Genomic DNA, 24,939 nt, shown 5'->3' with positions numbered 1-24,939 from the left:
TTGGTTATTGCTAATGTTCAATGTGTCATTGACAGATTTGTGTTATGTACAGTGCATTCAGAAAATATTCGGACTTCACTTTTTCCACATTTTCTTACGTTACAGCCTTATTTTAAAAATGGATTAATTTTTTTTTTTATCATCGATCTACACACAATATCCCAGAATGAAGAAGTGAAAAGAGGTGTTTAGAAATTTTTGTGAATATAGTGTTATACTCAGAAGTGTTCGCACCTGTCCTAATACAAAACACGCTGCCACTCATGTGATCTCTGGAGTGATAAGTTCATGTTATAGGAACAGAATTCCGTCATTCGGCCCATCGAGTCACCTCCGCCATTCAATCATGGCTGACCTATCTTTCCCATTCTCCTGCCTTCTCCCCATAACTCCTGACACCTTTGCTAATCAAGAATCTTTCAATCTCCCCATGAAAAATATGCACAGCCGTCTGTGGCAAAGAATTCCACAGATTCACCACCTTCTGGCAAAATAAATTCCTCCTCATCTCCATTCTAATGATACGTCCTTTTATTCTGAGGCTGTGCCCTTTGCTCCTTGACTCTCCCAATAGTAGAAACATCCTCTCCACATCCACTCTATCGAGGCCTTTCACTATTTGGTTACTTTCACTGATGTTCCTCCTCATCCTTCTAAACTCCAGCGAGTACAGGCCCAGTGCCACTAAACACTCATCATGCGTTAGCTCAATCATCCCCGCAATCATTCTCATAAACAGCCCCTGGACCCTCTCCAGAGCCACCACATCCTTCCTCCGATATATTACCCAAAACTGCTCACGACTCCAAATGTGGTCTGACAACTGCCTTAAAAAGCCTTAGCATTATGTCCCTACTTTTATATTCCAGTCCTCTCAAAATCAATGCTCATATCACATTTGCCTTCCATACTACCGATTCAACATGCAAGTTAAGGGCCTGTCCCACGAGCATGCGACTCCATGCGGCAAGTGCGACCTAACGTGGTCGCTTGAGCCGTACGGCCTCGCGGGGCAGGTCCCACTTTGATCGCCGGAGCCGTTTGGAGTTGTGCGGAGCTGGTTCCGACATCGCGCGGGGCTCCGAAAAACTGACCGTGTTCAAATATTCCGTGTGGCAACGGCCTGCCGGCCCGCAGCCTCTTCGACGCCGTACGCACCGCCTCAACGGGCATACGCAGCATCTCGACGCCAGACGCCGTACATCACGCGTGAACTTCCCGCAGACTTCGTTCAAACTTCACGTCACTCACTCGACCTCCGCGCGGCCTCCGCTTCCGGTTTGGTCATGCTTGCCGCATGCAGCTCGCATGCTCGTGGGACAGGCCCTTTACCATTTTGGGATTCTGGCACCAACACGCCCAAGTCCATTTGCACTTCTGATTTCTTAATCTTCTTGCCATTTAGAAAATAGTCAACGCCTTTATTCATACCACCAAAGTGCATGACTGCACACTTTGCTACGCTGTATTCCATCTGCCACTTCTCTGCCCACCTTCCTAACCTATCCAAGACCTTCTGCAGACATCCTGCTTCCTCTACATCACCTGCCCCTCCAACTATCTTCATATCATCCGCTTTGTTGGCCACAAAGCCTTTAATCCCCTCATCCAAATCATGAATATACAATGTGAAGAGCAGTGGCCCCAACATTCACCCCTGCGGAACACTGCTAGTCACTTCTTCTTGCGTATGGCGTGCACAGCCTAATGTTGTAGGAAAACTTGTTCTATTTGATCTTATTTGATTGTGCACGCCAGGTTGATTGCATTCGTCAAAACAGGGCGGACCACGTGAAGGTTACAATCTTCCACCCCTGCTAGTCACTGGCAGCCGAGCACAAAAAGCCCCCTTTATTCCCACTTGTTGTCTCAGCCATTCAGACAATCTGCTGCCCATGCTGGTATCTTCCCTGTAATACCATGGGCTCTCATCTTCTTTAGCAGCCTGATGTTCCTTATTAAAGACCTTCTGAAAATCCAAGTAAGCACAATCCACTGACTTTCCTTCATCTATCCAGCTTTTGACTTCCTCAAAGAATTCCAATAGATTCATCAGGCAAGACCACTCACAAAACCATGCTGACGGGTCTACTCTATCATGTACTTCTTGGCATTCAGAAACCTCATCCTTTATACTGGATTCTAACATCTTAGCAACCACTGAAGTTGGGCTCAAGAAGGAACTGCAGATGCTGGAAGATCGAAGGTACACAAAAATGCTGGAGAAACTCAGCGGGTGCAGCAGCATCTATGGAGCGAAGGAAATAGGCGACGTTTCGGGCCGAAACCCTTCTTCAAGTTGGGCTGAAGTTGGGCTACCTTCTGAAGTTGGGCTACCTGGCCTATAGATTCACCTATTTTTCCTCACTCACTTCTTCTTCTTCTTCTTTCATATGGCGTGCACAGCCTAAAGTTGTTGGACAACTTGTTCTATTTGATCTTCCGTTTGTGCACGTCGAATTGATTGCATTAGTCGAAACAGGGCGGACCACGTGAAGGTTGCAATCTTCCACCCCACTCACTTCTTGAACAGCGGAGTAACATTTGCAATTTTTTGTTCCTCTGGGACCACTCCAGACAAGTGATTGTTCAAAGATCACTACAAATGGCTCCACACTCTCTCACACCCCTTCCCTTGTTTGAGAGATGTTCCCAGCAGACTCTGACCTTCAATTTTCAACAGCAGGAGGACCCTAGACTGTGGTGCTCACCCACAGCGCCTTCATGATGTATAATTTAATTTAGCTTAGTTTAGAGATACAGCGGGGAAATGGGTCCTTCGGCCCACCCTGTCCGCACCAACCAGTGATCCCCGCATACTAGCACTGTCCTACACACACTAGGGATCACTTTACACTTATACATTTATGCCAAGCCAGTTAACTTACAAACCTGTATGTCTTTGGAGTGTGGGAGGAAACCGAAGATCTTGGAGAAAACCCACGCAGATCACAGGGAGAACGTGCAAACTCCCTACAGACAGCAACTGTAGACAGGATCACATCCAGGTTTCTGGCGCTGTAAGGCAGTGGCTCGACCCCTGCGCCACCGTGCTGCCCTTGATAGTTTGGTTAAAGGGCCTGTCCCACTTATGCGACTTTTCAGGCGAGTGCAGGAGACTCTGTGCTCGCCACATGGTCGCCACATGTTCGCTGGTGGTCTATGGTGAGTCTCCTTCATGGTCGCGAGGAGTTCCCACATTCTGGGAACTAGACGCGGCCCAGTATGGTCGGCGCAAATTTTTCAACATGTTGAAAAATTTTCTGCAACCAAAAATTGGTCGCCATGGAGAAAATCGATACTTTTGCAGTCGTAGGTGCAGTGGTAGTGGGGTCGCCATGTAGTTATGGGTAGTTGAGGTAGTGACCGGGCATTTTCAATGGTTCATTGGGGGAAAAAAAACATAAGCTCAAATTTTCAGAACCTAGGAAAACCAACCGGTAATGTTACATGTCCGCCAAACTTCACTGCTGTGTATCTCTGGCTTATTAAAAGTTGTCTGGATTCTTAAAAGTGTCTCCAGTCCTTCTCCCCCCCCCCCCCCCCCCCATCTCCTCCCTTCTCCCCCCTTCTCCTCCCCCTTCTCCCCCCCTTCTCCCCCTTCTCCCCTCCCCCCCCCTCCCTCCCCGCTCTTTTAAAGAGTTACCGTACACTATGCTAGCCGTCTTAACCTTTCTGTTCATCGCGGTGTGTGTCTGTATCACCTGGACTTTGCACCGTGTGAATTTCAGACAGCGCTTTCCCTGGCCCCCGCCTTTGCGATGTGTGTGTGTGTGTGTGTGTGTGTGTGTGTGTGTGTGTGTGTGTGTGTGTGTGTGTGTGTGTGTGTGTGTGTGTGTGTGTGTGTGTGTGTGAGTGTGTGTGTGTGTGTGTGTGTGTGTGTGTGTGTGTGCGTGTGTGTGTGTGCGTGTGTGTGTGTGTGTTCCGCTCTGCTGGTCGCCGTTCCAGTTCGCGGTTTTTCAGGCGAGTGCCGCGATCTTGAAGGTCGCAGGCAGTCCACTGAAAAGCCACCTAAGTGGGACAGGCCCTTTAGAGATACAGTCCCTTTGGCCCACCGAGTCCACAACGACCAGCGATCCCCACCCATTAACACTATCCTACACACACTAGGGATAATGTACACATACACCAAGCCAATTAACCTACTACCTGTATGTCTTTGGAGTGTGGGAGGAAACTGGAGCACCCGCAGAAAACCTACGCAAGTCACGGGGAGAATGTACAAACTCCTTACAAACAGCACCCGTAGTCAGGATTGAACCCTGGTCTCTGGCGCTGCAAGCGCTGTAAGGCAGCAACTCTACCGCTGCGCCACCATGGCCACCCGCGCACCAAGCTTCAGTGAGTCACACAGCACTTATTCGCGCAATCCGCCAGCAATATTCCCTGACGGACATTTTGTTGTGCTGGGAGACCACCACAATTTAGGCAAAGCAAATAACATCTTTCCCCAAATAGATGGTCTTCCAGCAGCACCTGGTGTCCGTCTCTGAGTGTGTCCAAGTGTGAACACTTCGTAAATCAGAGAATCCTCTGTAACACAGCTGCTCAGGAAGAATCCCGAGGCTGGCCTGGCCGATGAGGCGAGGATAGAGTGGACATGGAGAGGATGTTTGCAATAGTGGGAGCGTCTAGGACAGGGGTTCCCAACCTTTTTCATCCCATTTACCCCAGCAACTTTAAAAGCCCTGTCTCACGGTACGAGTTCATTCCAAGAGTTCTCCCGAGTTTGTCCTGATTCGAACTCGGAGATTTACGGTAATGGCCACTCGTCGGTACACGGGGCTCTCGTGGACATTTTTCAACATGTTGAAAAATCTTCACGAGTCTTCCCGTGCTTACCTGCCGTTAGCGAGTCTTCCACTGCACCTGCCGTTAGCGCTAAGAGACGTCCCCGAGCTCCGATGTACCCGCTACGTTCATTCTCCGTGCTTACCATGAGTTTGATTTTTTTTTAAATTCGAGAGAGCTCTTGGAATGAACTCGTACCGTGGGACAGGGCGTTAATAGTACATAACAATGTTATTTCACTTATTTATGAACAACTAATGATGAACAGAACCAGAACCAAACACAGTCAGTCAATGAGAAACAATATGTACAAATCCAGAATCAACAAATTTACCCCCTCATTAAGCGAAATTTACCCCCTAAATTCACCCCAGGTTGGGAACCCTTGGTCTAGGACAAGAGGTCATAGCCTCAGAATAAAAGTACTTTTCTTTAGGAAGGAGATGAGGAGGAATTCCTTTAGTCAGAGTGTGGTGAATCTGCGGAGGCCAAGTCAATGGGTATTTTTGAGGCACTGATTGATAGATTCTTGATTAGTACGGGTGTCAGGGGTTATGGGGAGAAGGCAGGAGAATTGGGGTTAGGAGGGGAAGATAGATCAGCCATGATTGAATGGCGGAGTAGACCTGATGGGCCGAATAACCTAACTCAGCTCCTAGACTTTATGAATGTATGAACTTATGAACTATTTCTTTTTTCACAGATGCAGCCTGGCCTGCTGAGTTTTTTCGACATTTTTCTGTTTTTACATAAATTCCAGGGTTTTTTTTAATTCGTTTTTCTAAGGAGTCATTCACCCTGGCTTGACCTCATGATGAGCATGTTGTTGATATGTAATGAATGATTGTCAGAGGAAACCTGATGCAAATGCATGTTTGCACATCACCTTCTCCCCACCCACACATTTCATCTGAATGCGCATTAGGTTTACAATTCAAATGGCCCATGGATATGGTAGAAGTGGCTTGCCTTTCCACAAATAGGTGTTCCAAGTTGTAGACTCACTACAATTTCTCCCTCATAAATTTCCATGAGTCAGAAACGCGAGGTTCATTATTACTTTTAACCAATGCCTTGCAGGAAGCACCCTGCCACTCCTAAATATGCCGTCAAACTCACAGCCTCAAGGCGATTATAGATACCAATCTTTACTTTGTAGTTAACTTGTGCACGTAAAAGAAAGCAAACAAATCACAACAATTATCCCAACGTTATTGCAATACTAAGTCTAGAGACAGCAATCTGGTCCATTGCAGTGTCCAGGCTCCCAGTCATACTGAACAAGGGTCTTGACCCGAAACGTCACCCATTCCTTCTCTACAGAGATGCTGCCTGTCCCGCTGAGTTACTCCAGCATTTCTGGGTCCATCTTTGGTGTAAACCAGCATCTGCAGTTCCTTCCTACACAGTCATATTCTGGTCTTCATGGCAATCAGTCCTTGGAAGTTAAGGCCAGGAATCCACAGGTTTAGGACACAATAGTCAGATAAGTGATTGGTGGTGAGAGACAGTGGGAGTGAGGGTGATCGAGATATTGAGGGGAATGGGTGATTAACACGATCCTACACACACTAGGGACAATTTACATTTTATACCAAGCTAATTAACTTACAAACCCATACATCTTTGGAGTGTGGGAGGAAACCGAAGATCTCGGAGATGATCTTGATCGCTGGCCAGTGCGGACTCGGTGGGTTGAAGGGCAAGTTTCTGCACTTTATCTCTGAACAAAACTAAACTAAACTAAACTTCCGCACATTTTATATGAAATTCTACATAATTGTCTGTCCAACTGTGTTAGTTCTTGATCCTATAAAGGACATGATCTTCTGAAATCCATGCATGATGTGAGGATTAGCAAGTAAGCCACAAACACAAGTTTGGTTTGACAGAAGGTCTTTAAATGATTGATTAGATGTATAGGCGGCAGGACACTCATGCTAAAGGCAGCACATGTGCTGATTTAATTACCGACCAAACCCACTTGGGTGTATGCGTCCACAAACAGCTCTGACTTTAGGGTATCTCCTCAGTCGGTCAATCAGCTGAGTCACAGCAGATGGTTGGAATTCCGTGTCCCCATCCAGTGCCAGAATGTACGTGTTTAAGAAGGAACTGCAGATGCTGGAAAATCGGTGGTACACAAAAATGCTGGAGAAACTCAGCGGGTGCAGCAGCATCTATGGAGCGAAGGAAATAGGCAAAGTTTCGGTCCGAAACCCTTAACCATATAACCATATAACCATATAACAATTACAGCACGGAAACAGGCCATCTCGGCCATACAAGTCCGTGCCGAACAATTATTTTCCCTTAGTCCCACCTGCCTGCACTCATACCATAACCCTCCATTCCCTTCTCATCCATATGCCTATCCAATTTATTTTTAAATGATACCAACGAACCTGCCTCCACCACTTCCACTGGAAGCTCATTCCACACCGCTACCACTCTCTGAGTAAAGAAGTTCCCCCTCATGTTACCCCTAAACTTCTGTCCCTTAATTCTGAAGTCATGTCATCTTGTTTGAATCTTCCCTATTCTCAAAGGGAAAAGCTTGTCCACATCAACTTTGTCTATCCCTCTCATCATTTTAAAGACCTCTATCAAGTCCCCCATTAACCTTCTGCGCTCCAGAGAATAAAGGCCTAATTTATTCAACCTTTCTCTGTAACTTAGTTGTTGAAACCCAGGCAACATTCTAGTAAATCTCCTCTGTACTCTCTCTATTTTGTTGACATCCTTCCTATAATTGGGCGACCAAAATTGTACACCATACTCCAGATTTGGTCTCACCAATGCCTTGTACAATTTTAACATTACATCCCAGCTTCTATACTCAGTGCTCTGATTTATAAAGGCTAGCATACCAAAAGCTTTCTTTACCGCCCTATCTATATGAGATTCCACCTTCAAGGAACTATGCACGGTTATTCCCAGATCCCTCTGTTCAACTGCATTCTTCAATTCCCTACCATTTACCATGTACGTCCTATTTTGATTTGTCCTGCCAAGGTGTAGCACCTCACATTTATCAGCATTAAACTCCATCTGCCATCTTTCAGCCCATTCTTCCAAAAAGCCTAAATCACTCTGTAGACTTTGGAAATCCTCTTCATTATCCACAACACCCCCTATCTTGGTATCATCTGCATACATACTAATCCAATTTACCACACCTTCATCCAGATCATTGCTGTACATGACAAACAACAAAGGACCCAACACAGATCCCTGGGGCACCCCACTAGTCACCTGCCTCCAACCCGACAAACAGCCATCCACCATTACCCTCTGGCGTCTCCCATTCAGCCACTGTTGAATCCATCTTGCTACTCCTGCATTTATACCCAACAGTTGAACGTTCTTAACCAACCTTCCATGAGGAATCTTGTCAAAGGCCTTACTAAAGTCCATATAGACAACATCCACTGCTTTACCCTCGTCAATTTCCCTCGTAGCCTCTTCAGTAAATTCAAGAAGATTAGTCAAACATGACCTTCCAGGCACAAATCCATGTTGACTGTTCCTAATCAGACCCTGTTTATCCAGATGCTTATATATATTATCTCTAAGTATCTTTTCCATTAATTTGCCCACCACTGAAGTCAAACTAACAGGTCTATAATTGCTAGGTTTACTCTTAGAACCCTTTTTAAACAATGGAACAACATGCGCAGTACGCCAATCCTCGGGGACTATTCCCGTTTCTAATGACATTTGAAATATTTCTGTCATAGCCCCGGCTATTTCTACACTAACTTCCCTCAATGTCCTAGGGAATATCCTGTCAGGACCTGGAGACTTATCCACTTTTATATTTTTCAAAAGTGTCAGTACTTCTTTTACTTTGAAACTCATAATATCCATAGCTACTCCACTAGTTTCCCTTACCTCACATAATTCAATATCCTTCTCCTTGGTGAATACCGAAGAAAAGAAATTGTTCAATATCTCCCCCATCTCTTTTGGCTCTGCAGATAGCTGTCCACTCTGTCTCTCCAATGGACCAATTTTAACCCTCGTTATCCTTTTGCTATTAATATAGCTGTAGAAACCCTTTGGATTTACTTTCACCTTACTTGCCGAAGCAACCTCATGTCTTCTTTTAGCTTTTCTAATTTCTTTCTTAAGATTCTTTTTACATTCCTTATACTCCTCAAGCACCTCATTCACTCCATGCTGCCTATAATTATTGTAGATCTCCCTCTTTTTCCGAACAAGATGTCCAATTTCCCTTGAAAACCAGGGCTCTTTCCAATTTTTACCGTTTCCTTTCAACCGAACAGGAACATAAAGATTCTGTACTCTTAAAATTTCCCCTTTAAATGTCCTCCATTTCTCTTCTACATCGTTCCCATAAAACAAAATGTCCCAGTTCACTCCTTTTAAATCATTTCGCATCTCATCAAAGGTAGCCTTTCTCCAATCAAAAATCTCAACGCTAGGTCCAGTTCTGACCCTCTCCATAATTATATTGAAACTAATGGTATTGTGATCACTGGACCCGAAGTGCTCCCCAACGCATACCTCCGCCACCTGTCCCGTCTCATTTCCTAACAGGAGGTCCAGCACTGCCCCTCCTCTAGTAGGTACCTCTATGTATTGCTGCAAAAAACTATCCTGCACACATTTTACAAACTCCAAACCATCCAGCCCATTTACAGAATGTGTTTCCCAGTCTATGTGTGGAAAGTTGAAATCTCCCACAATCACTACCTTGTACTTACTACTAATATCTGCTATCTTCTTACATATTTGCTCTTCCAATTCTCGATTCCCATTTGGCGGTCTATAATACACCCCTATAAGTGTTGCTACACCTTTCCCACTTCTCAGTTCCACCCAAATAGCCTCCCTAGATGAGCCCTCTAATCTATCCTGCCAAAGCACTGCTGTAATATCTTCCCTGACTAGCAATGCAACACCTCCACCTCTTGCCCCTCCAATTCTATCACACCTGAAGCTACGAAATCCTGGAATATTTAGTTTCCAATCACAGCCCTCCTGCAACCATGTTTCACTGATCGCCACAACATCATACTTCCAGGTGTCTATCCAGACTCTAAGCTCATCCACCTTTCTTACAATGCTCCTAGCATTAAAATATGCACATTTAAGAAACCCACCGCCTCTTATTCTGTTTATTTCCTTTTTCTTCTTTCTCCTCTTGTGTCCGAGTGCTTCCCTTTTCTGCTTCCTGCCTCCCATTCTGTCTACTAGATTTCTCTATTTGAGTCCCTCGCCCCAACCATTCTAGTTTAAAGTCTCCCCAGTAGCCTTTGCAAATTTCGCCGCCAGGATATTGGTCCCCCTCGGATTCAAGTGCAACCCGTCCTTTCTGTACAGGTCCCACCTTCCCCAAAAGAAGTCCCAATGATCCAGAAACTTGAATCCCTGCCCTCTGCAGCAGTCTTTCAGCCACGCATTTATCCTCCACCTCGCTCCTCAGTCTGAATATTTCCTTCACTCCATAGATGCTGCTGCACCCGCTGAGTTTCTCCACAATGTACATGTACATCTTCTCCCTCTGTTAACACAAAATGGATCACCAACAATGGCTACAAATTCCATTTCTCATGCACTTACTTCTCAGCAGAAGAGTTGGATTTAACATTTGCAGGCAATAGCAGAAATATATATTTTACTTCGGAGTCACGTGAGTGACTACGTGAAGAAGCCCGCCAGCCCGCATGCGCGTCAATACGTCTAACGCGTGGCACACGACTGGCTGGGAGGAGCGTCGCTCCTCCAGCGGTAAGTTTAAAAACCCTACAGGTACGTTTTAAACTTATTCTGAGGTCGTCTTTTCGTTTGAAAAATTTTCTTACAGAGTTGGAGTTCGAACTAATTATGGAAAAATTCAGGGCGAAGTCCAGACGGGCTGCGGGGAAACCGGCTACGAGGACCGCGGGAGTGCGGGTAGCCAGCGGCCGTCGATTTCGCTGTCCGAGTCGCTGACGGTACGGTCAGTAACTTCAGACTTGGTGCCTGTCCGAAGCACCTTGGCAACCCCGAAAGGGGGGAAAGCCAAGAAGAAGTCTGATAGGCCTGTTTACTAAGACGAGTCAGGCCAGGAGGATTCGCCACCCGCAGTGATGGATAACATCTTCGGGCGTTTATCCCGGATAGGGCACTTTATGGAAAGGATGCTCCATCATGATATGCTCCGTGAAACAGAGTTATATCAGCGCGGGTCTCCTTGGGGGCCCGCGGCAGCGCCTGGTCCAGGGCTGCATAATATATCCCACATAATATGCCGTCAAACTCACAGCCTCAAGGTGATTATAGATACCAATCTTTACTTTGTAGTTAACTTGTGCACGTAAAAGAAAGCAAACAAATCACAACAATTATCCCAACGTTATTGCAATACTAAGTCTAGAGACAGCAATCTGGTCCATTGCAGTGTCCAGGCTCCCACTCATACTGAAGAAGGGTCTTGACCCGAAACGTCACCCATTCCTTCTCTACAGAGATGCTGCCTGTCCCGCTGAGTTACTCCAGCATTTCTGGGTCCATCTTTGGTGTAAACCAGCATCTGCAGTTCCTTCCTACACAGTCATATTCTGGTCTTCATAACAATCAGTCCTTGGAAGTTAAGGCCAGGAATCAACAGGTTTAGGACACAATAGTCAGATAAGTGATTGGTGGTGAGAGACAGTGGGAGTGAGGGTGATCGAGATATTGAGGGGAATGGGTGAGGATTTTCAAAATCGCGACAACCATCAATCCCTGAACATTAACACGATCCTACACACACTAGGGACAATTTACATTTTATACCAAGCTAATTAACTTACAAACCCATACATCTTTGGAGTGTGGGAGGAAACCGAAGATCTCGGAGAAGATCTTGATCGCTGGCCAGTGCGGACTCGGTGGGTCGAAGGGCAAGTTTCTGCACTTTATCTCTGAACAAAACTAAACTAAACTAAACTAAACTAAACTTCTGCACATTTTGTATGAAATTCTACATAATTGTCTGTCCAACTGTGTTAGTTCTTGATCCTATAAAGGACATGATCTTCTGAAATCCATGCATGATGTGAGGATTAGCAAGTAAGCCACAAACACAAGTTTGGTTTGACAGAAGGTCTTTAAATGATTGATTAGATGTATAGGCGGCAGGACACTCATGCTAAAGGCAGCACATGTGCTGATTTAATTACCGACCAAACCCACTTGGGTGTATGCGTCCACAAACAGCTCTGACTTTAGGGTATCTCCTCAGTCGGTCAATCAGCTGAGTCACAGCAGATGGTTGGAATTCCGTGTCCCCATCCAGTGCCAGAATGTACGTGTTTAAGAAGGAACTGCAGATGCTGGAAAATCGATGGTACACAAAAATGCTGGAGAAACTCAGCGGGTGCAGCAGCATCTATGGAGCGAAGGAAATAGGCAACGTTTCGGTCCGAAACCCTTAACCATATAACCATATAACCATATAACAATTACAGCACGGAAACAGGCCATCTCGGCCCTACAAGTCCGTGCCGAACAATTATCCAGTGCCAGAATGTACATGTACATCTTCTCCCTCTGTTAACACAAAATGGATCACCAGCAATGGCTACAAATTCCATTTCTCATGCTCTTACTTCTGCTGAGAGTTGGAATTTAATATTTGCAGGCAATAGCAGAAATGTATATTAATATGTTATATGTGTGTGTGTGTGTGTGTGTGTGTGTGTGTGTGTGTGTGTGTGTGTGTGTGTGTGTGTGTGTGTGTGTGTGTGTGTGTGTGTGTGTGTGTGTGTGTGTGTGTGTGTGTACATATATAGAATATACATATATAGAATATTTTATATATATATATATATATATATATACACACATGTGTATGTATATAAGAACCTCTCTCTCTCGGTGTATATATATATACATATATCTGGCTCAGCCCCTGGCCCGAGCGGAGTCCCCTACAGTGTCTACAAGAACTGCCTCTTGTTACTGAAACGGCTGTGGAAGATCCTGAAAGTCATCTGGAGGAGAGGAAAAGTGGCGCATCAGTGGCGATTCGCTGAAGGAGTCTGGATCCCAAAGGAGGAAGATTCCAAGAAGATCGATCAGTTCAGAATCATCTCCTTGCTAAGTGTTGAAGGCAAGATCTTCTTCAGCATAGTGGCGAGGCGGCTGACCAACTTCCTCTCCAGCAATGGCTACATCGACAGCTCAGTGCAAAAGGGAGGCTTATCTGGAGTGCCGGGGTGTCTAGAGCACACGGGAGTGGTGACCCAACTCATCAGAGAAGCCAGGGAGAACAAGGGAAACCTGACAGTGCTCTGGCTTGACCTGGCCAACGCCTACGGTTCCATCCCGCACAAGCTGATCTAGACAGTCATGGCCAAGCATCATGTGCCGGGCCAAGTGGCAGATCTCATCCTGGACTATTACAACCAGTTCAGCATGAGAGTCTCATCAGGGTCAGTAACATCAGAGTAGCACAGACTGGAGGTTGGGATCATCACAGGCTGTACCATCTCTGTGATCCTTGTTGCCTTGGCGATGAACATGATCGTCAAGTCTGCTGACCCAGAGTGCCGGGGCCCTCGGACCAAGTCAGGAGTGCGCCAACCACCAATCAGAGCCTTCATGGACGACCTGACTGTCACCACTGAGTCAGTGCCAGGAGATAGGTGGATCCTGCAGGGGTTGGAGAAACTGATTGGATGGGCAAGGATGAGGTTTAATCCAGGAAAATCAAGGTGACTGGTGCTGAAGGAGGGCAAAGTCATGGACAGGTTCTGCTTCAGCATCGAAGAGACACCAATCCCAACTGTCTCCGAAAGGCCAGTGAAGAGTCTTGGCAAGGTGTTTAACAGCAGCCTGAAGGATACAGTATCTGTCCAGGCAACCTGTCAGGAGCTGGAGAGCTGGTTGAGAGCAGTGGACCGGTTGGGGCTTCCCGGCAAGTTCAAGGCATGGATTTACCAGCATGGTATCCTGCCAAGGATACTCTGGCCACTGCTTGTCTACAAAGTCCCAATATTGATCGTAGAGAGATTTGAGAGGAAAGTCAGCAGCTTTCTCAGAAGGTGGCTGGGACTGCCCAGGAGCCTTAGCAGCATCGCCCTTTACGGAAATAACACCAAGCTCCAGCTGCCCCTGAAGTCTCTGGAGGAGGAGTTCAAGGTGACTCGGGCCAGAGAGGTGATGATGTACAGGGACTCCAGCGACCCCAAGGTGGCTCAAGCAGGGGTGGAGGTGAAAACTGGGAGGAAGTGGAGAGCCGGCGAAGCCGTGCTGCAAGCAGAGTCCCGGATACGCCACAGAGTCCTGGTGGGAGCAGTGACTCGGGGAAGAGCAGGCCTGGGAATCTTCCCATCTCCCCAGTTTGACAAGGCCAAGGGGAAGGAGAGGCGCAGGCTGGTCCAGGAGGAAGTGGGGGCAGTGGTGGAGGAGGAGAGGTGTACCAGAGCAGTTGGATTGAGGCAGCAGGGAGCCTGGACAAGGTGGGAGCAGGCCATGGACCGAAAAGTCACATGGACTAAGCTCTGGCAGGCTGAACCACAACGCATCAAGTTCCTGGTCCAGGCAGTGTATGATGTCCTGCCCAGCCCATCGAACCTCTTCATCTGGGACAAAGCGGAATCTCCAGATTGCCCGCAATGCTCAGGCAAGGGGACGTTGGAACACATCCTGAGCTGTTGCCCAAAGGCTCTTGGGCAGGGCCGGTACACATGGCGTCATGACCAGGTTCTCAAACCCATTGCAGAAGCCATCAGCATGGGAATCAGCAGCTGTAGAGGAGAACGCCCCACCACCCAGATGATCACCTTCGTGAAGGCCAGAGTGCAGCTGCCAAGAACCACAGCAGCCAGGAATCTGTCAGGAATCCTGGCGATTGCGCAGGACTGGCAGCTTTCCGTAGACCTGGTGAAGCAGCTGAAGTTCCCACAGTACATTGCCACGACCACCCTGAGGCCAGATATCCTCCTGGTCTCAGAGGCGACCAAAAACATTGTCTTGCATGATGCATACAGGGATGAGGTGGAGCAGCTGACAGTGTGGTGTGGAGAGAATAACCTGCTCCTCAACACTTCAAAGACCAAGGAGCTCATAATAGACTACAGGAAGAAGAAAACGGACATTACACCATTAACCATCAGAGGGGACTGTGTGGAGAGGGTGGCGGATTTCTGCTTCCTGGGAATCCACATTGAGGAGGACCTGACATGGAACATGAACACCTCTGCGCTGCTGAAAAAGGTCCAGCAGAGACTGCACTTCCTGAGGGTGCTCAGGAAGAATAACATCACCCAGAGACTGCTTCTGTCCTTTTATCGGTGCTCCATAGAGAGCATCCTAACATACTGTGTATGCGTGTGGTACACCAGCTGCACAGCGGCTAAGAGGAAAGCGCTCCAGAGGGCCATTGACAACCCCCAGAGGATTGTCGGCTGCCCGCTCCTCACCTTGGAGGACTTACACAGTTCCCACTGTCTCAAGAAATCCCAGAACATTATAAAGGACATTTCCCACCCTGGACACTCCCTGTTTGAACTGTTGCCGTCAGACAGACGGTACAGATCAATGAGGACAAGGACAAACAGACTCAAAAACAGTTTTTATCCCACAGCAATAACTACACTTAATATAGCCACCAAATGAGCGGAGGTGCGCTACATACCAAAGGGATTGTGCAATCGACAGAAGATTGTATAGTTGTGTGTTTATGCCTTTTTTTTCATGTTATTTATTTTAGTTGTTTATTTTAGATATTTCTCTTTTACGTATCGTTAGCTTTTAGATAATGTGTGAATGGTGCACTGACTGGTTGGCATTTTTAATTTAGTTGTACATGTTTACATGTTATAATGACAATAAAGAACCTATCTATCAATCTTGTTGGAACTGACAGTGCCGTGGGAGGACCGTCTGGAGGAGGCCCACTAGAGGAAGTTGGCCAAGTATGAAGAACTGGTCATGGACTGCCGCAAGCAGGGCTGGAAGGCAAGGTGTATGCCCATCGAGGTTGGCTGCAGAGGTTTTGCAGGGCAATCGCTCTACAAAGTCTTGAGTGCACTGGGCATCAACGGAGCGGCGAGGAGAAGGGCCATCAAGAACACCACAGAGGCAGTGGAGAAGGCCTCGAGATGGCTCTGGATCAGGAGAGGAGGTCCATGGGGAGGAGCGAATGCCACCTGAACACAAGTTGTGGTCTGATCAACCACGGCTGGGTCGCCTGGGTGAGGGTGTCTGATGTTGAAAGACCCGAAACACCCAATAACCGCAGGTTACATCACTGATGATGTGTTCAGGAGCATCTATCGATGTATTTGTATCAATATATATATATATATATATATATATACACAAACACATATATATATATATATATATATATATATATATATACACACACACACACACACACACACACATATATATATATATATATATATATATACATATATGTACACATACACACACACACACACACACATATATATATATATATACATATATGTACACATACACACACACACACACACGCACATATACATATATGTATATATACACACACACACACACATATATATATATACTGTATATACACACACACTATGTATATATATTTAGAGAGAGAGAGAGAGAGAGAGAGAGTATAGAATATATGGAATATATTTATATATATATATATATATATGCATCCATATTCTATATATGTACATATATATTCTACATATAGGGAAAAATAGCAGCAATTTTTTAATTTCTGTGACCCCTGCTTTGAGTAAGAAGGAACTGCAGCTGCTGGTTCAAACCAAAGATAGATACAAAATGCTGGATAACTCAGTGGGTCAGGCAGCATCTCTGGAGGGAAGGAATGAGTGGTGTTTCGGGGGGTGAGACCCTTCTTCAGACAGACTGAAAGTCACGGAAAAGAGAAACGAGAGATAAAGATGGTGATGCTGAGAGATGTAAAACAAATGAGTGAAAGATATGCAAAACAGTTCGATGATAAAGGGAACAGGCCATTGGTAGCTATTTGCTAGGTGAGAATGAAAGCTGGTGTGACTTGGGTGGGGGAGGGATGGAGAGAGAGGGAGTGCAGGGGCTACTTGAAGTTAGATAAATCAAGTCATACCACTGGGCTGTAAGCTGCCCAAGTGAAATATGAGGTGCTGTTCCTCCAATTTGCATTTAGCCTCACTCTGACAGTGGAGGAGGCCCAGGACAGAAAGGTCAGTGTGGGAATGGGAAGGAGGATTAAAGTGTTCAGCAACCTGGGAGATCAGGTAGGTCGTATAAAGTCATATTGACAAACCTTTATCAATCTCTTACTTTCCAAGTGTTGGCAAACAAAGGCATCACATTTGCTGACCTTCAGTTATGTGGCATCAGTTCAGCGCCCTGAGAAGATATGTATATCTCTGTCAGAGCCCCTGCAGATATGGGCCTTTCCCACTTAGGCGACTTTTTCGGCGACTGCAGGAGACTATGCGGTCGCCACATGTTCGCAGGTGGTTGTCGGAGAGTCGCCTTCATGGTCGCGAGGAGTTCCCGCATTCTGGGAACTAGTCGCGGCTTCATTGTGGTCACCGTGAATTTTTCAACATGTTGAAAATTAGCGGCAACTAGAATGAAGCCCCCATGGAGAGTAGCGAGAATTCTCGTGCCGTAGGTGGGTCGCTAGGAGGTCGAAGGTTCTCGTAGGTTGTAGCCGGTGAATTTAATTGGCTCATTAGGAAATTAAAGGTAAGCAGTAGTTTTCAGAACGAAGGATAACCGACCGGTAATGTTAAATGTCCGCCGTGCTTCACAGCTGTGTATCTAGGCTTCATAAAAGTTGTCTCCTTCTCCCCCATTCTCCCCCCCTCTTTTAAAGGACTTACCGTACACTGTGCTTTAGCCGTTTTTTACAGCGCCAACCTTCCTGTTCATCGCGGTGTGTGTCTCTATCACCTTGGCTTTGCAACGTATTAATTCTTTAGACAGCTCTCGCCCCGCTTGCCTTGTCCCCGCCTGCATAACGGGCTGGTGACGGAAGCGATTTGTTTGTGTGTGTTCCTCTCTGACAGTCGGCCTTCCAGTTGCCGGTTTTATAGCGACTGCCGGCAACTTGACAGTCCCCGGCAGTCCGCTGAAAAATCGCCTGTGGGAGAGGCCCATGAATTTCACAATTCTCCTGATTCTGATCCTGGTGTGCATTTCCTGGGTGGATTTCCCAGAAAACTTCTGAAATATACTGGAGACGATTATGATCGAAGCTGACCCTGAAGAAGTTGGTTCAATTCTGACAAGGATGGACACCTCATCTTTAGTTTAGTTTGAGTTCAGAGATACAGCACGGAAACAGGCCCTTCGGCCCACCAGATTTGCACCGACCAGCGATCCCCGCACACTAACACTATCCTACACACACCAGGGACAATTTACACTTATACCAAGCCAGTTAACATATAAACCTGTACGTCTTTGGAGTGTGGGAGGAAACCGAAGATCTCTGAGAAAACCCACGCAGGTCACGGATAGAACGTATAAACTCCGTACAGACAGCAGCCATAGTCCGGATCGAATCTGGGTCTCCGGCGCTGCAAGCACTGTAAGGCAGCAACTCAACCGCTGTGACACCATGCCGCCAATGTGTTTTGCTCTTTGTGAATCAAACACCAGCCAATCTTTTCTTACACAAAGAACTGCAGGTGCTGGTTTAAATCGAAGATAGACACAAAATGCTGGAGTAACTCAGTGGGACAGACAGCATCTCTGGATAGAAGGAATGGGTGATGTTTCGGGTCGAGACCCTTCTTCAGACAGATATCAGGGGAGATGGAGATACATAGATAAGGGTATATAAGATGTGAAAACAGGACAAAGGGGATGGAGTTCAAGGAACGTGTAGAATAGATCATTGTTAGCTGGGAGAAATCCAGGTCTTCTGTTTTCACATGATTGATGTATGTACTGAGTAATGACCTTGATAAAAGGTTTAAAACAGGCAGTGCTGTAGCTATCAGGAGTTTATTTTTCTCATATTCTGTGACTAAATGTAAAAACACAATTGGAGCAGTGACAGAAGATAGTGATCCTGTGCTTCACAGAAATCCGTAGATCTGGAAGTTTGTCACATACAAGTAACTGGCAAGATTTACTGACTGTGTTGGAAGGTGCGGTTGCTGGGTTTACACCAAAGAGAGACACAAAATGCAACAGGTCAGGCAGCATCTCTGGAGAAAAGGCATAATTGACGTTTTGGGTCGAGATCTTTCTGCCCAATAAACCTTTCCTATTCAAGTAACTGTCCAAGTCCTTCTTGAAGATAGACAGAAAATGTGCTGGTGTATAGGCCCTGTCCCACTTAGGCAACTGTGGCAAAAATGCACCCACCCCATGACATTGTCCACGACAAGCTACCAACTAGTCAACGTTAAGCTACAACAAGATTTAATGATTACTAGACCAAGTGGGACCCGTTGGGTCCCTGTCACATGGGAGGGCTGGGCCCCGAACACAATATTCCACCACTCACCCATAGCCAGCCACTGCGCAGGCACGGCTGATGTTTATAAAATTTTAAATGGCAATAACTTGTAAAAATAAGATCAATGTGAATGCATCTCACTCTCCCTCTTCAGTCCCCTATTCCCCTTCTCCAGTATCCACCCTTCCCCCACCCTCCACCAACCCTCCTCTGCTTTCCCCCCACACCCCCTCCTTCCCCTCCTCTCTCTTCCCCCTCCCCTCCTCCATTACCTCACCATCCCTCTTCCTACCCCTACCCTCCTCCATTCCCCCTCACCCCCCAGCACTTCCTCCCCCTTCTCTTCATGCACCCTCTTCATTCCCCTCTCCTCCTCCCCTCCCCCACTTCCTCCCTCACCTCTCCCTCCCTCTCCTTTCCCCTACCCTCTGTCACTCCCTCCCTTCCTCCATAACCCCTATCCCCTCCCTACCCTCCTCCTTTCCCACGATCCCCATCCTCCACGACTCCTCACCTCCCCCCTATCCCACCCCCCCCCCCACTCTCCTTCCTCACTTCCACCACTTTCCTCACCCTCTGCCTCCCTACCCCCTCCTCTCCCTCAATCCCCCCAGTCTCCCTCCTTGTCTCCCCAGGATTTCGATGTAAACCACTGCCGGCGCCATTTCTCCACCACGTCGGCGGCGGGGGGGGGGGGGGGGGGGTGGATGGGCTGAGCGGTCTGGAGCTGCAGGAGAGGCCATGGGGGGGGGGGCGGGCCGAGTGGCGTGGAGCCCCGGTTACCAATTTTCTCTTTCCCAAAGCAGCAAATCCAGCCCCAGCCACAGCACCGAGGACCGGTTCGCCGGCCCGGCCTCTCGCCGCCCCCAGAACCCGCATCGGCTCCAACCCCGGGCCAGGGCCCTGGGGGGGGGGGCAGAAATTAAGTTAAAATTCATCAAATGAAAAAACGTACCCATGGAGCGATTGTGCCCCCATTGTGAGCCAAGGCAAGGACAGGCAAAAGGAAATATAGATGGTGGCCTGAAATTCTGCAAAGGCCAGAACTGTGGCTGGGTGTCCTATGTGGGGGCGCTGTTTGAATTTTTTTTAAGTTAAAATGTTAATAACATAAAATATACCATCTATCTGAACGAAACTTGATACACCACACCAAAAGAATTGTGAGTGTGGGCCAAAAATTGTAGTGCTATCGTGTACCATTATGGCGTAATTTCAGGATTACATGGGCAGACTCACAGACCTAGAAACAAACAAGATGAGAGTTTTAGTAATATACTCGACCAACTGGGACCCATTGCATCCCGTTCCACCAATGCAATATTCCACCACTCACCCACAGCCCCCAACTGCGCAGGCGCGGCTCATTTCCCCTCACATCCCAGCACTCCCTCCCCTTCCTCTTCACTCTCCTTCTTCTTCCCCTCTCCTCCCACCCTCACCCACTCCCTCCCTCACCGCTCCCCCCCTCTCCTTTCCCCTACCCTCAGTCGCTACCTTCCTCCCTCCATAGCCCCTATCCCCTCTCTACCCCCTCCTCTACATCTATCCCCCTGCTCCCCCACTCCTCACCTCTCCCCTATCTCACTCCCCCACTAAACACATTGTTTAAATAACATTTCCCCTCCTTTCCTTCCCCCTTCCCTCCCTCACCTCTCCCTCCCTCCTTTCCCCTACCCTCAGTACCCTGGAGCCAACATGGGAGGGTGGGGAGTGGCATCGGCACTCACCTCCCCCCCCCCAATCCCACCCCCACAAGGAAAATTCTGGATTTTTTTTGTAAATGAAACCTCTCCCCTATTCCACCCCCCTCCCCACAATTAAAACCTCAATGTTTTTTTGTAAATGAAACCGCCCTCCCAAGAATTTAATTTAAACAGATTTTTTTTTTTAATCTCACTCCCACCCTCCCTCCATTACCCCTCTCCCCTCCCCACCCCCTTGAGGTGGAAGCAGCTGATCCCATTGTAATGTCATTGTCAAGTGGAGCACTGCTACGGGCAGTTTACGTAAATAAGATCCCATTGTGACGTCATAGCTGCTAACTGCCACTGTGATTTTTCTCCAACTGGATTTTGTAAAGTTGAAAAATGAGATTAACTTGAAAAATATAACATCAATCTGAATGAAACTTGATACACCACACCACCGGACAATGCTGGGTAAGGTGGTCCAAAATTTGTAATGCTATCATGTACTGTTTTGGCGTAATTCAGGGCATGATGGACACGCACGCACGCACACACACACCCACGCACAGACACAGACAAGATGAGAGTTTTAGTAATATACTAGACCAAGTGCAGACCCGTTGGGTCTGCTCCCCCAACGCACCCGTTCCCTACCCATAGCCCCCACGGGAGACATGGTCCTCCAACTCAAGCCGTTCCCGAACATAAGATTCCAGCACTCAGCAGTGTGGCTGTATTTAAATGGTGTCTTTGAGGCGAGAGGCGGGCGCCAGCAGCCATTATGGTCGCTGGCCAGCAGGAGGTGACAAAATGAGTGAGTGGGAGGGGGGAGAAGGATTTTATTAAAAATTTGTATATAAACACGACGAAATTTAATCAGGAGTGGATGCTTGGAATGAAAAGTGAAATCTCTACCGAAATGGAAAAAATTTCGGCGTTTCTGCGTCTGGTGTTGGCGTAGCAACGAATCAAAGGCTGGCACCCACAGGCTGGCACCCACAAGACAGGCAGAAACACACAGAGTTTTAAAGATAGATAGATAGATAGATAGATAGATAGATAGATAGATAGATAGATAGATAGATAGATAGATAGATAGATAGATAGATAGATAGATAGATAGATAGATAGATAGATAGATAGATAGATAGATAGATAGATAGTCAATAGGAGTTATTCACTGCACACCTTCAGTGCTCGAGTAATTTCCTTTTGCCTTGAACATGAATTCTACTGTTCAATTTTTTAATTTCCTCAATCACATTTAATTGGGCCTACTGAAAGTTAAATCCATCAATATTATACGGTGCAAAATTTGTAAAAATTTTTAAACATATGGTCCTTTGTCCGGTTCTATGCTTAGCTACTTAATCATTAATTATGGAATATGTAAATATAGAAATTCCAACATTACAATAGGAAAATCACCTGGTCCATCCCCTATTTATTATAGTATAAATACCTTGTATCTGATCATGAGAATGCTTAGCTCATACATGCCAAATAACCACACTGCCAGTTCACTGTGCAGGTAGTAAAATGCACATTTTACACCTTCTATCAAAATAACCATTATCAAGCTTAAGGAACAAGTATTTTTGCAGCTACATCGTGATAGTTTAGTTTAGTTTAAATAGTTTATGATAGTTTACCAGTATGCTACCTGCATAATGCACATTTTATTCCTTCTATCAAAATAAGCATTATCAAGCTTAAGGAACGAGTGCTTTTCTAGCTACTGTACATCTTGATAAAGCTTTAACGTTTTCAAGAATATGCTGTGTATTAAGTATGACACAATGAATTGTACAAATAATTCATTCTAAAATCTATCTGTTACATTTGTCCAATAATAAACAAAACCAAATAGAAGCAATTAAGTTAAAATATCAGTTTATTTAGTATGTAGCAGTTTCATCCATGAGAATATCATTCACTCCATTGATTAATTATCTTACAAATATACATACACAACCGGTAAAGATAATAACTTAATTTCATGAAGACGGTAATTAGTGCAAGCATCAAAGGTCATGCAGACTTACAGTGTTCATTTTCATTTTTCCAATTAAAAAATGTGGGACAAAAATGAATGCCTAGTTGAATAGTCGTAATAGATAGGTCATCAATTAGAAATATTGTTTATATTAAAAGTCACCTGAAGATCCTAATATGTTGTATTTCAATGAAGTGAGTTGGAAAATATGTTCACCACAATTTGATTGGCAAATAAACTGAGAGCTTAAAATGACAAAGAAAGCATGTCGAGCCAAACCCACTAAACTGTACTGTTGATATGATGTTGAAATTGAATGGATTGTAATCTATGTGTGACATTAAAAATGGTCAATAACAAATATGATGTGTTTTGCTTGGATGAGAAAATCTGTACACTGGAGAAAAAATGGAAATATTTCAAATCCAATTTATAGAACTTTAAAGTACATTTGATATCCATATTGCAAGTTGAGATCATGTTAAAATGAGCATTTCCCACCAATTGTATTTTATATTGTGAAAAATATACATCCAAAATACACCAAATAATTGCAGCTTAAAATTAAATAGATAAAAGAGCACATGTCATAGAAGATACATTTAATGGGTTATTTATAATAAATTAACATTTTTATTTCCATTACATATTTTATAGCTATAAGATAATTGTAAACAGAAACTATGTCAACTGACCATTTTGTGCAAAGGTATAAATTATATTAATTCATGATCAGTTGTAAAGTATTATAATTGCACAATAATAATTCCATTCATTTAAGATAATGCAACTTCATCATGTGTGTGATTGTGTGCATTTGCACTTGATCTTTATTGCACTATAAAGGCACTAAACAGATCCGATTGTCTCGATCCAACAATATTTCAGAATCCCTCTGTTTACGAATGCTGCTCTTTGATTTTTGACTTTTGGAAATTATATTCACCTTTCCCAAAGCTGATTGTCAATACAAGACTGACCCCCGCAATCAATATAAAAGTTTAGAATAGGATCGGTGGGCTAAGCATTTATAAACAAACAGAAACAGCCCAGGGAGAGTGCTGATGTTTGCGTTCCAAGGTTGAAAATGTCCTTGCATTGCAAAGTTGTAAAATATTTATAAATAATTAATTTACAGTTTTGCAATGGTTTGTATATGGAAGAGTTTTCTCCTCGTGTCTCTAATGTGTTGAGTGGCAGATATGGAATATGACATAAATCACAAAATAAATTTACAGCCATGAAACGTATTTGTAATCCCTGAGATACTCGGTTAGTGGAAATGGCAGATATGTTTATGTTCTTAAAAGAAACATTGGTGAGTTAATAAGAGATGTAAAGGGCATTAACCAGATCTGACGGTAATAGTTCACCGTATAGTTTAGTACGAGTCAGTCATTGATTGCACAGTCAAAGACTAGGTGAATCCCAAGTTAGTAAACTTGCTGTGCATAGTATTTATGCTTTATAAGAACTGATGGCAGAACTATGCAGATTTGGCCCATTAACACCATCTGTGTGGATCAGAGACCAAACAGTCAATTTTTACCTACAACGATCAGCTAGAAGGCACAAATCAGAGGCATCGTTTGTTCTAAAGTGCTGATTCTGAATCAAGGGATGTGTTGAATTGTGGACGGGGCTTGTGAATTCTACCCCATGCCTGCTGCCACATTGTCACTTGGATATTCCTTTTACACCTCTAAAACAGGTAGCACTAATGAATTTCTACTACTGTTTGTATTGACCTGTTACTAAGCAATCACCATATTTGTGCATAAATATCAATTTGGTAACACGAGCAACAGATCTCCACTGCATTGTCCATGATTAGCAAACTGTTGTTCTCTGCCTCAGTCGGTGGTGGATGCAGGTTCTCTGAATACTTTCAAGAGAGAGCTAGATCGGGTTCTTAAAAATAGCGGAGTCAGGGGGTATGGGGAGAAGGAGGGAACCGGGTACTGATTGGGGATGATCAGCCATGATCGCATTGAATCTATTGTCTATTGTCTATTGTATTTCACACCATG

This window comes from Amblyraja radiata, chromosome 8 (assembly GCF_010909765.2).
Source record: "Amblyraja radiata isolate CabotCenter1 chromosome 8, sAmbRad1.1.pri, whole genome shotgun sequence".
NCBI lineage: Eukaryota > Metazoa > Chordata > Chondrichthyes > Rajiformes > Rajidae > Amblyraja > Amblyraja radiata.
Note: the sequence above shows the minus strand (reverse complement) of the source record.